This window comes from Lepisosteus platostomus, chromosome 11 (assembly GCF_059453375.1).
Source record: "Lepisosteus platostomus isolate fLepPlt1 chromosome 11, fLepPlt1.hap1, whole genome shotgun sequence".
NCBI classification, from domain to species: domain Eukaryota; kingdom Metazoa; phylum Chordata; class Actinopteri; order Semionotiformes; family Lepisosteidae; genus Lepisosteus; species Lepisosteus platostomus.
Window position 1 is genome coordinate 4,896,956 of NC_142621.1, and position 14,638 is coordinate 4,911,593.

A 14,638-nucleotide genomic window follows, 5' to 3' on the forward strand; every position below is an offset into this window, starting at 1 on the left:
AGGAGAATTGTTCTGGAAATGTTTGTTTTGAGGCCTCTGTGTCTCTTTCATCTATACGTGCTATGCCACACCAAGCACCCCAAGGAGCTAGCTAGTGTTTAAATTTGATAAGCCATGCTGTGTAACCCTTACAGACTACCTGACATCTTCCGAGCAAGACTGGGAGAATCTCTTTTCTTTAAGGGGAGGGAAAAAAAGTTTTCACTTTTTAAAAGCTGAAATGCTAATTGCATTTCATCTGGAGGCAATAGAAAGGGGCCTTGTGAAGCGTAATAGTGCTTTTATGATAAAGTCCTTTGTGACATAAATAAACGAACACAATGCATACAATTAATAGAGGTTTAACTGCACTAAGGCTAATTTCTGGTTCTTTTTCTGCGTCTGTTTCTGACAAGAGAACTTTCTGGCAATTACCATTCTGTTACCATGGTTATTACAGATAATTCCAGGTTATTTATGCCTAAAGTGCCAATCACGCTAAATCCTTACCCATTCATTATCTTAGCCAGGTTATTTTCTCGAACGGCAAGTGATTTATCTTGCATGATTGTAATCACAAATTGGATCCAGTAGTTCATCGTGAAATTGAATTGTCACATTGGGAGCACGAGCACTACATCAAACTCACCGGCTTACACTGTTTCCACAATAAAACTGTCATTACGAGCCATTTGGCAGGGGGCTTTCGTTGTAAAGCTGGCTTGTTTGTCACAGCCTGCGGACTGGGTTTAGTTGTAGGCTGTGCCAAAATGTGACTTTATTGCAGGCCCTACTGGAATCGTCAGGGCGTTTGCGGTCTCCTTGGCAACCGAGTCCTCACATTGTCTGCGCCAGTGTTTTTAATAGTCCAACCCTCTCCTCCGGGGTTTCAACTATATGATTCCCCCCCCCCAAAGAAGGAAGAGAAATGCTGTGACAAAGAGGCAGATAAATGTCCACGAGCTTATCTAGGCCGCAGAATTCTAGCTGAGCAACCTTAGCAAGGGGTAAGGTCACACTGAGGTAAATCAAGCCCCGGCAAAGTTATTTTTCAGTCTGTTTCCTGACTTGCAGGGCTGACTGTTCTTGCTAAGTCCTGGCAGTTACTGGCATCGCCAAAGCACAGTAGGCCGTCTTCCAGTCCCATGATGCATTTTTTTGGAAGATCTCGGCTACAGCAGACCTGCAGTGATTTCAGTAATCCCAGGCCTGGAGCCAGTGGGAAGGCAGGCAAACCGACACCCCCCCCCCCCAAAAGCTCATTATCTGCGACTCCTAACCCTCCCCCCCCCCCCCAAAAGCTCATTATCTGCCACTACGTCACGCCTTGACTGTCAAAGAAAAGGTTTTATAAAAACCTGTGTACGGTCACCCCTTGCCTACTTGGTGAATCCCTGCTCAAGAACAAGTACCTCTCCCTTTCCCCTCTAAAAGAATATGGGGGGAGCCAGGCCTGGAAGGTGAAGAAAATAAGTGAGTGGGGGACCCCCTCCTCCCCACCCAGAAAGTAATCGAAATCTGGCCCTGAGGCCCTGAGACTCTCCTTATGACTGGGGCACCTCCTTACAGCAGGACAGGTCAAGGACCTCAGCTGTCTCCTGGACGGGCAGAGTACTTTCACTTCAGATTCAATTTAGATGTCAGCACAGGCTGAGGAAGTTTAGGCAGTGCAAGGGAGCCACTGTAATTACGAGGAGATCACCTGTACTGTTCCTTCCTCCTGCCTCACCTACTGTATGTGATAGTTCAGGTGGGGAGCTGCATCAGCATGCGTAGGCTGCAAAGGAACAAGTAATAGGTTTATTCCATGCTGAACAAAAGAAGAGAGAAAAAACACAACGTCTTTTTTTCAGCATGGAATAAACCTATTACTTGTTCCTTTACTGTATGTGATGCTGACTTTTGCTGTGAAAAACCTGTTCTGGATGCTTGAGGAAACTCCAAGAGTTTTGATGTTTATGCCAGTGGTGCTGGAATTCACGGGAAGAACCCCATCACTTGCAGGAAGGGCTACAAAAAAAAAAGTTTTGTTTATTTTGTTCTCGTTTCAAATGACATCCTCATTTGCAGCTTTTAAAACGTCCTCGCAGATTCAACCGGCAAATTGATTCTTAAAATGTTTGCTTTTTTTTAATTAACTCCTAAATTAGGGTATGCAAGCTTTTAAGATCCTTGGAGGTGTTTTGGAAATTAGTTGGTTAATTAACTTATTGCGTTGCTGGCAGCTTGCCAAGCCATGGAAGTAACAAGCCTTAGGAAATAAAAGACAAGGCCTGCTGTTTTAGACTTCTGGCTTGAAAGCCAAGCCGTGGAACTGACTTGCTCCTCTGAGTAATAATTTCTTATAAATCAAATCTATTGAACATTATTGAATCGTTAGCAGCACTGGTTAGGGACAACTCTCCTAAGTGCACAGAGCATGCATTGTACAGGACGGGCTGTGCAGAGATTGTGTTGCAATACTGTTTCCCCGGGGCTGATCTTTAATAACATCTTCAGTGAACTCTTAATTTCCTAGAGACCCATCTATTCTGAATCTTGAGACGATCACTTTAAGTCTCTCCTCTCCTCCCACCCAGCCCTGCTTTCTCTGCTGTGTGAGGGGAAAATTTGACATTTAAGATTTTGTCTCCCTAAAGAAAAATCCCCATTAGCACTGAAACACTGACCTGGCCCCAGACTGAGATTAGTTTTGTTGTTTTTGTTTTCTTTTTTTAACTAGTTGACAGGGAAGGGCCTCTCTTTAGCTCCAGGATTAGTCTAATCATGCTTCTCAGATTGTTCCTTTATGTCCCAGCAGGACAGTCTAACTACTGGCTCATCTCCGGTTTGAAACAGCCAGGGAAGGGTTTAAACTGTTTCCCTGACAATCCAAATTAAAATCAGGAACAAGTAAAGGTTTATTCCATGCTGAAAAGAAAAGAGAACATTATGGCCGTGGAGCCATCTTGAGTTGTGCCGAAACGTTGTGTCTCTTTTCTTTTATTATCAGCATGCAATAAACCTTTACTTGTTCCTTTGCAGCCTACGCATGCTGACACAGCTCCCCAATTGAACTTTTCCAAAATAAAGATCAGACCTGTCAAGTACCAGAGAAATGTCTTTTAATACCACATTTTGCTCAGAATTAACAAAAGAAAATCAGGTTCACCTGGCAGCAGCGTGGAGTGTGTAGTGATCAGGCCTCCTGACAGCATGTTCAGATCAGATTTGCACCCTTGGGCAAGGTACCAAGCTCAAATTGCTCCATCCATGTTCCAACTGCTTTTTCCAATATAGGATAGAAGGGGAAACCGGAGCACATAAGGGCAAGTTCAAACCACTCCAGTAAATTCAATTTACATTAACAAACGCTGCAAATAGAGAAGCAGTAGCAATAATCATAGTTGTTAATGTTATCACATAAATTAAGGTACCAGAAGAGTGTAGAAATGGATATTCATACATAAACGTCACGTTAACTTTAAGTAAAAATGTGCAGGAGGTGATAGCTTCTGACAGGGCAGCATTTGCAAGACTGTCAGGTGCTTGTCCAATTCTGGCCAATAACCCAGGCAATACTTCTAAGGATTTTGTTTACGGTGTATATGTTCGTGTTAGATGTTAAAGGGGCTTAGATGAGGTCTTGGATTCAATGCTCTTCCTGAAGGAAGCTACTCCAGCCTGTTTCCTGTCCACGCTTTCCACAAGCCGAACGGCCCTGTCCCCACCCCCCGCCCACCCAGCAGCTGGGAGAAACACTGACACATTGCATCTCCTTCTCACTAGATTAGTTCTTCAAGGGTAGCCTAGAAAATCGGCATGCGTATGATTAACACAGCATCGCTAGAAGCAATCATCTCAGATTAGCATAGGAGAACTGCACCCAGAGTGCAAATGAGACACGGTGCTCAGTTTACAGAGGGCAGCTCTGCCAAACCTCCTTCCACGGCTTGTCTACCCAGATCTGGGGCCCCCCGTGTCTGGGCAAGGGGGCTGGAAATGCCTCTCCTGGGGCAAAGGCTGATATTAATGACACTCTCCCACCCCCCACCGCATCCCTGCTTCCCTCCAGAGCCTGAGGAAGCAAGCCTGCGCGCTGGAGATAAGGAGGGGGCGAGAGCCATGTGCTTCCTGCAGCCAGGCACGCTGGGATGGCCTGGAAAGGTCACGGATAATTCCTGATGCCGTAATGACCAGTGGGGCAAGGCAGCGGGGGCAGAGCGACTGTCGCACCGGGGCCCGCAGCGCGAGCACGCTCCAGCGGGTCGATGGAATCCGCCACAGCGTCACACGGCAGGCCCTCCGCGGGACAGGGAAACCCGCCTGCGTCCAGGTGGACACGCTGGGGAGACACGGTCTCGGCTGCGCTAATGAGGCCTAGTAATTCGCCCTAAACCGCATCGACCGCCGTGATCCGCTCCAATACAGAAAGGGATATCCTATCTCTGCGAGTGAGGTGCGACCCAAGCAAAACAAACACCGCACATCCAGAGGGTGTGCTTTTAGAGAGAACACATTCCGAGGTTTCAACACTTTTACGAGGGTCTGCATTTGACATGCTTCTGGCTCACTATTGTTTGGAAAAAAAGGCACGTCGCATTGGTTTTAGGGCCTCGACCGTTGCGATGTTATTCAGACATAATTCGAATTTTAAGTAGGAATACAATGAGCAGGCTGCAAAGATGCTGATTTGAATAGGCTTTAAGAGAGAATCTGTCAAGCTCCGAGTTGTTTCTGCAGATCCTGTGGGTTTGTTTATCAGCGCCCAATGCTACAGTATATCTGGGGCCGCAGAGTGGCACACAGATCAAAGGCTGTGGCTGTGTGGCCGGCCCCTTGCCTATCAGCACGTGAGGCGGAAGATAGCTACCCAGACAGGAAGCGAAGGCCTGAGATAGAAAAGACTGAGAGGCGAGGAGTCATGTGTCCTCGTGAGTGGACTGTTGCACACACGGCCCTACGCAGACTCAGGAGACCGTTGAACATGGGCTGCCCAGCAGCTATCGCCATCTGTGGCATTTTCTCGCTTTTTTGGATGACGGTCGTGTCACAGATCTAAGGGGAAAAAAAAGAGAGGAACCTTTACAAAAAGCCTTTTTGCAGGTATCCCCCCCAAAAAAAATTTTTTTGAAAAAAATAAATAAAGATTATAATAAACTTGTAAGACAAAAATAAACACAAAAATCCTGCTTTAAGGCTGGAAGGAGGAAAGGGAGCTACTTCAAGCTGAGGTTTTTTCTAGATGACTAAAAAAGGAAGCAGGAGCTTCAATTCTTTCAGATTTGGAAACAAAAGATCAAAGGTGCAAATCAGAGCAAAAAAAAGGAGTAAAGAAAAACCTCAGCTTGAAGTAGCTCCCTTTCCTCCCTCCAGCCTTAAAGCAGGATTTTGGTGTTTATTTTTGGCTTACAAACTCCAGTGTCGGAAAGGCAAACGCAGGGCCTAACAGAGGCGAGATGAAAAAGGAAACTACAGACTCTCCACTACCATTCCCTGGGCTCTCTTTCCCACTGGTCAGGACCGGCCTTTCCTCTCCACGGCCTGCCACTCAGTCACTCACTATCACTCTCCGTGCAGCAGTAACAGGAAGCACACAAAAAGAAGATTAGGAAGACAGATTTTTTTTGCAGACACATCACAAAAAGGGATTTGCGAGAGTAAATTAACAAGAGTCCTTGATATGCAGATCTGTACCTATTAATCAAAGAAATGAGATTAGAATTTTGAATTGAGATGAAGAAAGGCTCCATTATCTTCAGTGAGTGTCATGTTTAATAACGTGGAACGGCTCCGTAATTCACTTCTATCACAGGCAAGGGACTGACGTAGCCTCTCTGCAGGCCCAGCCTGCAGGGAAAGGTTATTTTAAGCATTAGGTGACCCTAGGGGAGGAGGGGGATGGTGGTAATTCTATGCAACAGAAAAGAGGGAAAGAGAAACAGTCTGTGGCACACTCTTGTCTAAATTTAAAAAGAGCAGAGCCTGAGGTGTCCAGGTGTGAGGGTTTTGATGTTCAGGCTGAGGTTTTGTTATCCTGCAGCATGGAACAGCGACTCCACAGCTCATAGAGAATCATTGTCTATCTCTAACATTTACCCTCATGGCACTGAGCTAAAGCAAGGACTCCTGTCTCTGCACTGTTTCATTAGGTCAAGAAGCTGGAACTTTCACACAGAGCCTACTTGTCATTACAAGAAAAGAAGAAGTTAAAGTTCACAATGGAACACTCTGCATTTCCCTAATTTCATTAAAGAAGAGAGCTTCTTTCACCACTAGATCTGTTTACCCCCTGTAAATCAAACTGCGAGGGTTCTAGATTATTTCTGTTGTACATGACTCACCCACAGCCTCAAATAAAATAGCATTTCAAAGAAAAAGGTGCCTCCAAAACCTGGATTCGGAAAGCCAGATTTAATTCTATTAACCTTTGAAAATCTTTCTTTGGCAGTTTCCCAGCTTTGAAACTGAAGACATCATTCACAGACAGCACAAGAAAACCAGAATCACTCTTGCCCTCCGAGACCAAATATCATGCTAGCAAAGATGCTTTATTAATTTAGGGGGACCAGGCAGCCCAGCTTGTGTTAAAGTCATTGTCTCTATGTCATCCGGACTGCACTTGAATGGGGGAAATTAATCTAAATTAAAGGGATGTGAAAAACACTGTGCCAGATTATTCACAATTTCTGTTTTAGATAATGACACGAGAAATCAGTGGAATGCAGTGGTCAGAGAGATTAGTTTCCCAGGGAGAGTGAACAGTTTGGAAGGAAATGTTCAGCTTCATAACATGTCAATGGAGAGAAATTCCTTAAGCACAGTCTCCTCTATGAGAATAAAACATGTGGGAAGTGGTGGGTTTCTGGACGACAAGACTGAGACACGAGAAAGTATTACATTAGCGAAGCATCTATACAGTACCTAAGATTAATCTTCAGAGTACCACTGTAACTGTCACACATACAAACACAGTGATTGGATAATGTAACTGGCATATAAATGTGTTACTGCCAGATCTATCTCAACTATATTATATTTTAGTTTATCTCTTTACATCAGATGGTCATGAAACGGCTATCAGCTATAAATAAGTGGATTACCTTAATAAGCTCCTTGCCCACCAATCAGAAGATGCATTACTGACCAATGGGAACAACATGTTCTGTTGTTGTTGCTGCCATTATGAGACCATGCAATGACCTATTCTGCACAGAAACATAGCACAGATCTCTTCTGAATATTATATCCCCCCCATCTAGCATTGGAGCTGAAACAGCTCAGACAATCAGGAGCGAGGAGTGTAGAAACAAGAACAATGATGCATTTGAAAGCCTTCACATCTCTTGATTTGTCTGTGTTTTGAGAACTCAGCTCAGCCTCACAGTCTGGCCCCTGGATTTTGTTTCTATTACAGACAGCACCGCTCCTAACAACTGTAACAAAGTCACATTTCCACTCCTTTTCCATTCCATGCACTGGACCCCAGCAGGGAGACATAAAGCACGCTTTAAAAAAGCCTCTTCTACACTAAAAACCAACACACTGAGTCCTGCTTCTGGCTCTTGAGATATGAACTGCGCCCACAGGAAGCCTTTTCCCTCTGCGTCAACAAGGGCGATATCTTTCCTTCACTGCGTACACAACTCAAAGTGTTTATTTGAACAGCCAGAGCGAGGTGAGAGCATGGAGCCCCTCTCTTCCTCGTGCGCGTCCCTCCAACACAGGCCAGAGGGCCCTGCTGGCCTGATGCCAGAGAATCCTCTGCTCAATAAAACGCACGCCACGTGTTTTCTTGACCTGTGGAAACGGACGTTCCCAACGGCCTGCCAGCCGTACCCGGGTGTGGAACAGAGCCGGCTGCCTCTCCAGGTGGGAGCTGTGGTGGAGGGGAGGACTGGGCTGTAAAGGGCAAGGTGTGTGTGGGTGGGGGCTCTCTCTGGCAGGCCAGCTGCATGCAGGCTGGAATTGGAACTGACAGGGTAGCTGCTGATGAAAATTTAATCATTTGGGAGACTGTTGCACTGCGGTATAGAGCCTCAGATAAAGGTCTAGACCCAGCATCCTCAAGGAAAAACAGGAAGAGAAGCAGGCAAAGGCTTTAAACTGCAGCAGCTCATCCAGAATACCCAAGGAGGGGGGGTCGAGTGTTTTTTTCCTGGACTGTCCAGGGATCTGTTTTGCCACTAGGAGATCCTGCCTTTCAGGAACCATTTTGTTTCAAGGGGGGGAGAGAGATGAAAGAACAGAGCAAAATGAAAAGCAAAGGTTACTTGAACCGAGAGAAAAAAACTGTTCGTCCAGGGCTACACACCTTAAAGGAAACTACGTGAACAGCAGGGACCTCACAAAGCTCTTCATTCTGCGTGTCCTTTTCGCCAGAGGAAAAACAAACCCGCTGAAGCAGATAAACCTTATTTAACAGCTCTCAAACCAAGTAACCGTCTTGTCAATAACTTGTCAATATTTACAGACTTCTTCTAAACCAACCTGGGAAGGACAATGCTCGTGCTGATTTGTTTTCAAAAGCAGCTCTGGGTGATTAAAGCACGGTCGTCAACAGATCTTCTGTTGTAAAGACGGGTCTTCACAAACGAGGGGACTTGTCGGCCTGGGGCTGAGGTCAGCCTTAGCAAGCGGAATGATCAATAGATGAGCGACTGGACAGATTTGCGCTAATTTGTGTTGCCTGTGCTTCAGATAAGAGAAATCAGAAAGGTGAGGCCAGGATATGAGTTAGATCCTGCTGGGTCAACGTTCAGGTTACGAACATAATATGGACAGAAGCATGCTGGGTCTGGATCTCCTTATCCTCATGTGCATTTTGGTGTCTTTCTCACATATGATGGCCTGTACGTAATGTCTTGTATCGATATTTAGGCATACCAGATGGAGATGTGAGGAGGCGATTCATCGGTTGAATTAAGGAGGGACTTGTGGGATTGTGCAAGGTGACCATTCCTGCAGTTTACACAGCTATGAAGGATGTCAATCCATCACCTCCAGGTCAGCCAGGGAACAGACTGTGAGCCCTGGCATTGCTCCTGCCTTGTGCAAACAATACGCTCCTCCTCAAAACCCCCCAGCACATATCACAGGGTAGCTGTTAGGACATTTGAGGTGATGCTGGGAACCTCATTCTGATTCTAAGTGCTGGTACATTTTTGAAGTTATCCTGTGGCCTGTGGTGTGTGTTATTTACATTCCTACCGTATGTATGAAATGGAGCCAAATGCCCATCCCTGCCTGCCATTTTCTTTTTTTATTGCAAAGTTTTGTTGCATTTCCAGGAGAAAACATTTCCTTGTTGAGAAGATGGCGCTGTGATGTGATCGCAGTGCCTCACTGCACTTGAACCCTGTTCTATAACAGTCACTTAGGGAAAAAGTGACTGGGTATACCGATATTTATTGCCTGTAGTGTACATAAATACATGTACTGCGTTTTAACTCTCACTTTGCTGCTGCTGATGTCTTCCTCTCAGGAAGGACAACGCTTTGAATGTCATCAGAAGTCTCAGGCGCCTGGCAAGCTGTCTGCTTTCAGGAAGGGGGGGACGCTCGCTGCATTCAGGTCCTCCAAGCCCACATTCCACCGCGGGGCAGGCTCCCCTCGCCAGCCCTCCCCTCAGCTTCAAAGCCTAGCGTTTCTCCTCGCTGAGGCCCGGCGGCAAGACAGCGTTTCTGAACGAGTGAGGGGAGCTGGCCTCTGGCAGAGGGCTGCTCCACTGCGGGCTGCTCCTCTGCTCCCAGTCACTTGCGTTTGGTAGCGACACAAAAGACTCGGGCAGCACAAATTCCACAGCGGGTAATCCGATTGCTCTAAACCCTGAGCCCCCTTTCATAAATTCTTACGCTCTGCCTTGCTAGGGGTGTTCAGATGTGACACTTTGGGCAGGTTGTTACATCCTATGAGGTAGTGGAGCTTAGGGGGCTCTGTGACAAAAGATCTGTGCCTGCGGCTGGAAGGTTGCTGGTTCAAATCCTACTCCGTTGGGCCCCTGAGCAAGGCCCTTAACTCCAACTGCTCCAGAGGTGCCGTAGAAATGGCTGACCCTGCGCTCTGACCCCAAGCTTCTCTCCCTGTCTGTGTGTCTCATGGAGAGCAAGCTGGGGTATGTGAACAGACAAATTCCTGATACAAGAAATCATATATGGCCAATAATGCGATCTTATTCTTAAGGGAACACCCTGCACTGACGGGTTGAAGGAGCAAAACCCTTTTAGTCTTAAGCAGGAACGTCTATGAGGGGACCTGATACAAGTATTCAATACCCTCAGAAGCACTGACAAAGTCTGCTCGGTGGATACCTCCAGACTGAACAGTGAAGCACCTCTTTCCCCAAAGGGTAGTAGTCGGTGTCTGAAACAACCTCCCCAGCTGTATTGTTGAAGCTGATATCCTCGTTTCTTTTGAAGAAATGACTGGATGAGATCCTTGGATGAACTACTACCTACCAAATGGGTTAGATGGGCAGAGTGCCCACTTCTCCTCTGTAACCTTTCTTCTCTGTCTTTCACTGCATGCTTGGCAAACCCAATACGCCTGGACATGGGCCACTTTCTTACAGAGAAGAGGACATGGCTGACCTGTGGCTCGGTCAGCTGTGCTTCTGTTCTGTTTGTTGAGCTGACGGTCACCTTAACTGGCTGAAGGCTCAGTCGACGCTCACGTGATCTGAGAACAGTAAGGCGAACCAAACAGAACACACTGAGACTTGTCTGGGTTTCTGTAGATATTTCCTTTTAGCTTTATTTCAAGGTTCACAGGAGGCAATTTATTTTGCTTTTCTTGTGGAAGATCCCACTTCAACTTGTCACCTACTCTGTCCACTCCTACACCCCAAGATTAACAGTCACCATTGGGCAAAAGCCAGTCCCCTTGGAGCCCTGACTTTCAAAGATACTTTCCAAAACTCAATCCTGGCCTCCTTGGAAGGCACAGTTCAACTAGAAGATCTCCAGTTAAAAACACTATTAACGCAGGGTTATGGCTGAAACATGTCACTTATTTCCATCGTCATCATTCCTGTAGTTTTTTTCATAAAAAAATGGATTTTTGGAAGAATAATTCCAATGTTTCGAATGCATTACAGTAAAGCTCTACCAGTCGCATTTATTTGGGGGTAATTTGTGGACCTAGAGCTTTAAGAATCTTCTAGACACTAAAATCAGTAATGAAAATAAAACACTGAGAGAATGACTGAAAGGTTACACACCTCTCCAGCCACACAGAAGTAAAGGAAAACCATTACAGCCGACTGTTGGATTACGAGTCCCAGAAATTCTGATGACTGAGGGGTTGAGTCCCTCTGGATGAGCGAGGGATTAAAAGGGAGTTCAGATTTTTAACCCCTGGAAAACAAAAACAAGCTTGTTTACAAGCCCGGACTTGAAAAAAAAACAGCCAGAGGAGAGTATTCTCCAGGGGCATTGCTGGACAGCGGACACGTACCCGTGTATGTGTGAAGCCAGGAAGAAACTGAGTTGGAATGTCTCTGCTGGCGTACAAAGAGACGAGGGTATAGAGCCATCAGCCACGGCTCACACTCATCAGCAAGCCCCTTGTCGAAAAAGACCAATCTGGGTGAAGGACTATTATTACAAGCTTGCTCCACAGCAAAGTCCTTACAGACAGTGATTACAACCTTCCAGAGCCAAGATAAAGAGGTTATTCTCCTCCTAAAGGCAAAGTGATTACTAATTACACTCCAAATAAAGGCAGGCTTTCACTGTGACTGGAGGGGGGTGAAGGGAGGAATCTGGACCTGGCTGAGGTCTCCTCCACAGAATTGCCATAAAAGCAGCACCTCCTTTTCTAATACTGTCAGTATGTTGGTTTTGACCTGCTCCCTGGACGTCATGCATCTAGCGCTTCATTAAAACCGTATTATACGATAAACCCAGACGCCTTGCACTGATAGTTCAGGCAAATTATCTGGACTTGCAACAGTGCTCCCGTTTGTGCTGACAACTGGGGGGGGGGACCCCGTTTTCCCTTTATTAATCGTTCATGAAAGGGGACACCCCTTGTGTGAGTTATGGAGGGAGAAGCTAAATGTAGTTTCCTCCTTACGTCAAGCGAGGTTCAAAAAGGCTGTCTAGAGTTCCATCAAAACTGCAGCTGTGCACAGACTTCCGCAGAGGAAGCATTGTACCGTGAGACAGATTTATTATTGTGTATTAAAATCAAACAGCCCGGCAGGTGTGAGGCTCGTGGATGAGTGTTGTCGCCTGTGCCTAAAAAAAAAGCTCATTATAGGTGATCAAGTATGAAAGTATTGCTTTTGTCTGCCCTTATTGTGGCATATTCAGGAATTGTGTAAGGAAATAATCCTGCTTTTGCAGAACCCTTCACAACTGACTTCGTGATCTAACACGGAGGGGCTTCTATTTCCTCGTAAACAGCAACAGCTCAGAAAGCTCGAATGTGAAATTAAAGGGTGGGCTCCATCTCTCCTCTCAGAGGGAAAGCGACATTAAACCACTTTTACAAAGGCTCTCAGCCGCAGTTGGCGTTTTGTTCTGCACCAGACCCGTTCAGACGCGGGCGAGTGACGCTCCGCGGACTCGGGTACAAACCAGCCAACTGCGATTTCGTCAATTTCAGTATCCCCAGTGAAGACAACTGTGAGAGCGCACATTGACTGCACTGGATAAAATCCCCCACCCTAGATTTTATAGCACGCACCCCACGGAGATGAGTGTCTGCTTGTCTGCTTGACCTGGCAAACGTTTAAAAACTACGCATCTAGAAATCAGGCAAAACATATCTTGATTAAAATGTATTTCCCACACACAAGGTTCACGTCAGATATATATATATATTATATTGAGCCATTTAGTGACCGTGCAAAGCCTGTCTGTCCTGTACTGCTACTTTGTAGCACCATTCATTTTTCTAAAAGTCGATTGAAAAAGCTTTCCTTCCTAACGCAGCAAAAAGGAGATTCGCACAGCTTTTCCGCAGCTGTATTTACCGAATGTGGTTATACAGAAGCTTAGCAGAACATGATCACCTTTCGGCCACGCTCGCAATGGGTCTGGCCACTAGTGGGCGTTTTGGGCTTTAATTATGGATGGCGGCAAATTACCGAGCTGCTGATTTGAAGACGCTACTGTACGTTCTGTTCAGATCACGTCATACAGTATGCCAACAGTTTTCCCCAGTATGGTTCTGCTGAAGCTCACAGAAACAGCAGCCTGTAAAAGTTCTGCTTTTCAAATGAGAGCAACAGGAATCCCTCTTTAAGAAAAAAAAATGCCCGTGAGCCTAGGAAAGCAGAGACTTTCTATCCACCGATCAAGGGTACTGTTCTCCCACTTCCACTCACACACCAGGAAGATCCATAATATCTAACAGAGGGCATGTAAAGTTCTCAGGCACTCATTGCTCCATCCCTTAAAGCAGGGGTTCCCAATGCTGGTCCTAGTGACCCACACACCTGCCAGGTTTCACTCCAGCTGAGCTGAACTACTTCAACGAAGCCTTAATCGAATTCATAGGCTGCTTGATTTTAACATTTGCAAGTATTTATTTTTACTCCAGAGTCTGGCTTTTGATTTTAATGAGGAAATGCAATAGTTAAGGGGCTGCTTCCAGTAGGTTTAAAATCTGAACACAGTCACACAGTTCAAATGAGTCCTGTTATGTCAATCACAAATTCACCCGTGTAACCACTGCCTTAAAGTATCATGAACAGATTCCGTCATTGACGAATCTCATCTTTACTAACCTGGTGCAGATTCGAAGTTGCAGGATTTATTTTAGCTTGGATGCTTTGCTGGAGCAACTGGAACTAGGTTTGGGGCTCTGGAGAACTACCGAATTCATAAAAGAGCTTTTCTGGGGTTTGAATCGCAGCATGTAGGTTTCTTAAGGGGTCCCCTGAAAAATGATTTTGGGGTCATATACCCTCTGAGAATCCTGAAAAAGCTGGACAGGCTAAAAATGAAAAAGACTACCATGATAAGAAATCTCCACGCTTAAATGTCAGTTTCTATGGTTTGTAGAAATCCAGTGTTGCTTGAGCAAAATGTTACATTGCACTTTGCAGGGTTTATACAGATACACACAAAAGATGCTCTCTTATGAATGGCAGTCTAGTGTGTCACTTCTAAAGCAAATCGCTGGAGGGCGCCACTTCCTGCTCTGGACTGCTCCCACCCTGTGACTGCCATTCCCAATTTCCCTACCTGCCTCTGGTAACCGACACCAGCTCAGAGGCCTCCCAGAATGCTCTGCAATCCTTTGGAATTTGAGCCCAGAAAGCAAAAGCTTGCAAAAGTACCAGGAGACCTAAGTTTAAATCCCTTGGTCTGCCGTTTGTCCTCTTGAAGAAATGGGGCAAATCTTACGACGGGGATGAAGAACAGAGACCAATGATTGGGAAGCTGTTAGTAGAAACACTGATGTTTCCTTTCTGACTCCAAAGGTTACCAAAGAGAAGAGCAGGGTTTAATTCTGCAAGTGGCACGACAGTTAACGTCAAAAGCACCAGCTTGCTGTGTCTGAAGCATTGAGGAGTGTGATGCTTTCAAATGAAACGCACAAAGTGGAAACCGGCACAGGCAGGATGCAAGATCTCATGCCTTGCCCCTTTCTGAGACCAGGATGTGACTGCTGCTTTTAAGTAGGCAGCTTAGCCACCAGGAAACCTCAGCCTAGTAGCAGCTCATTT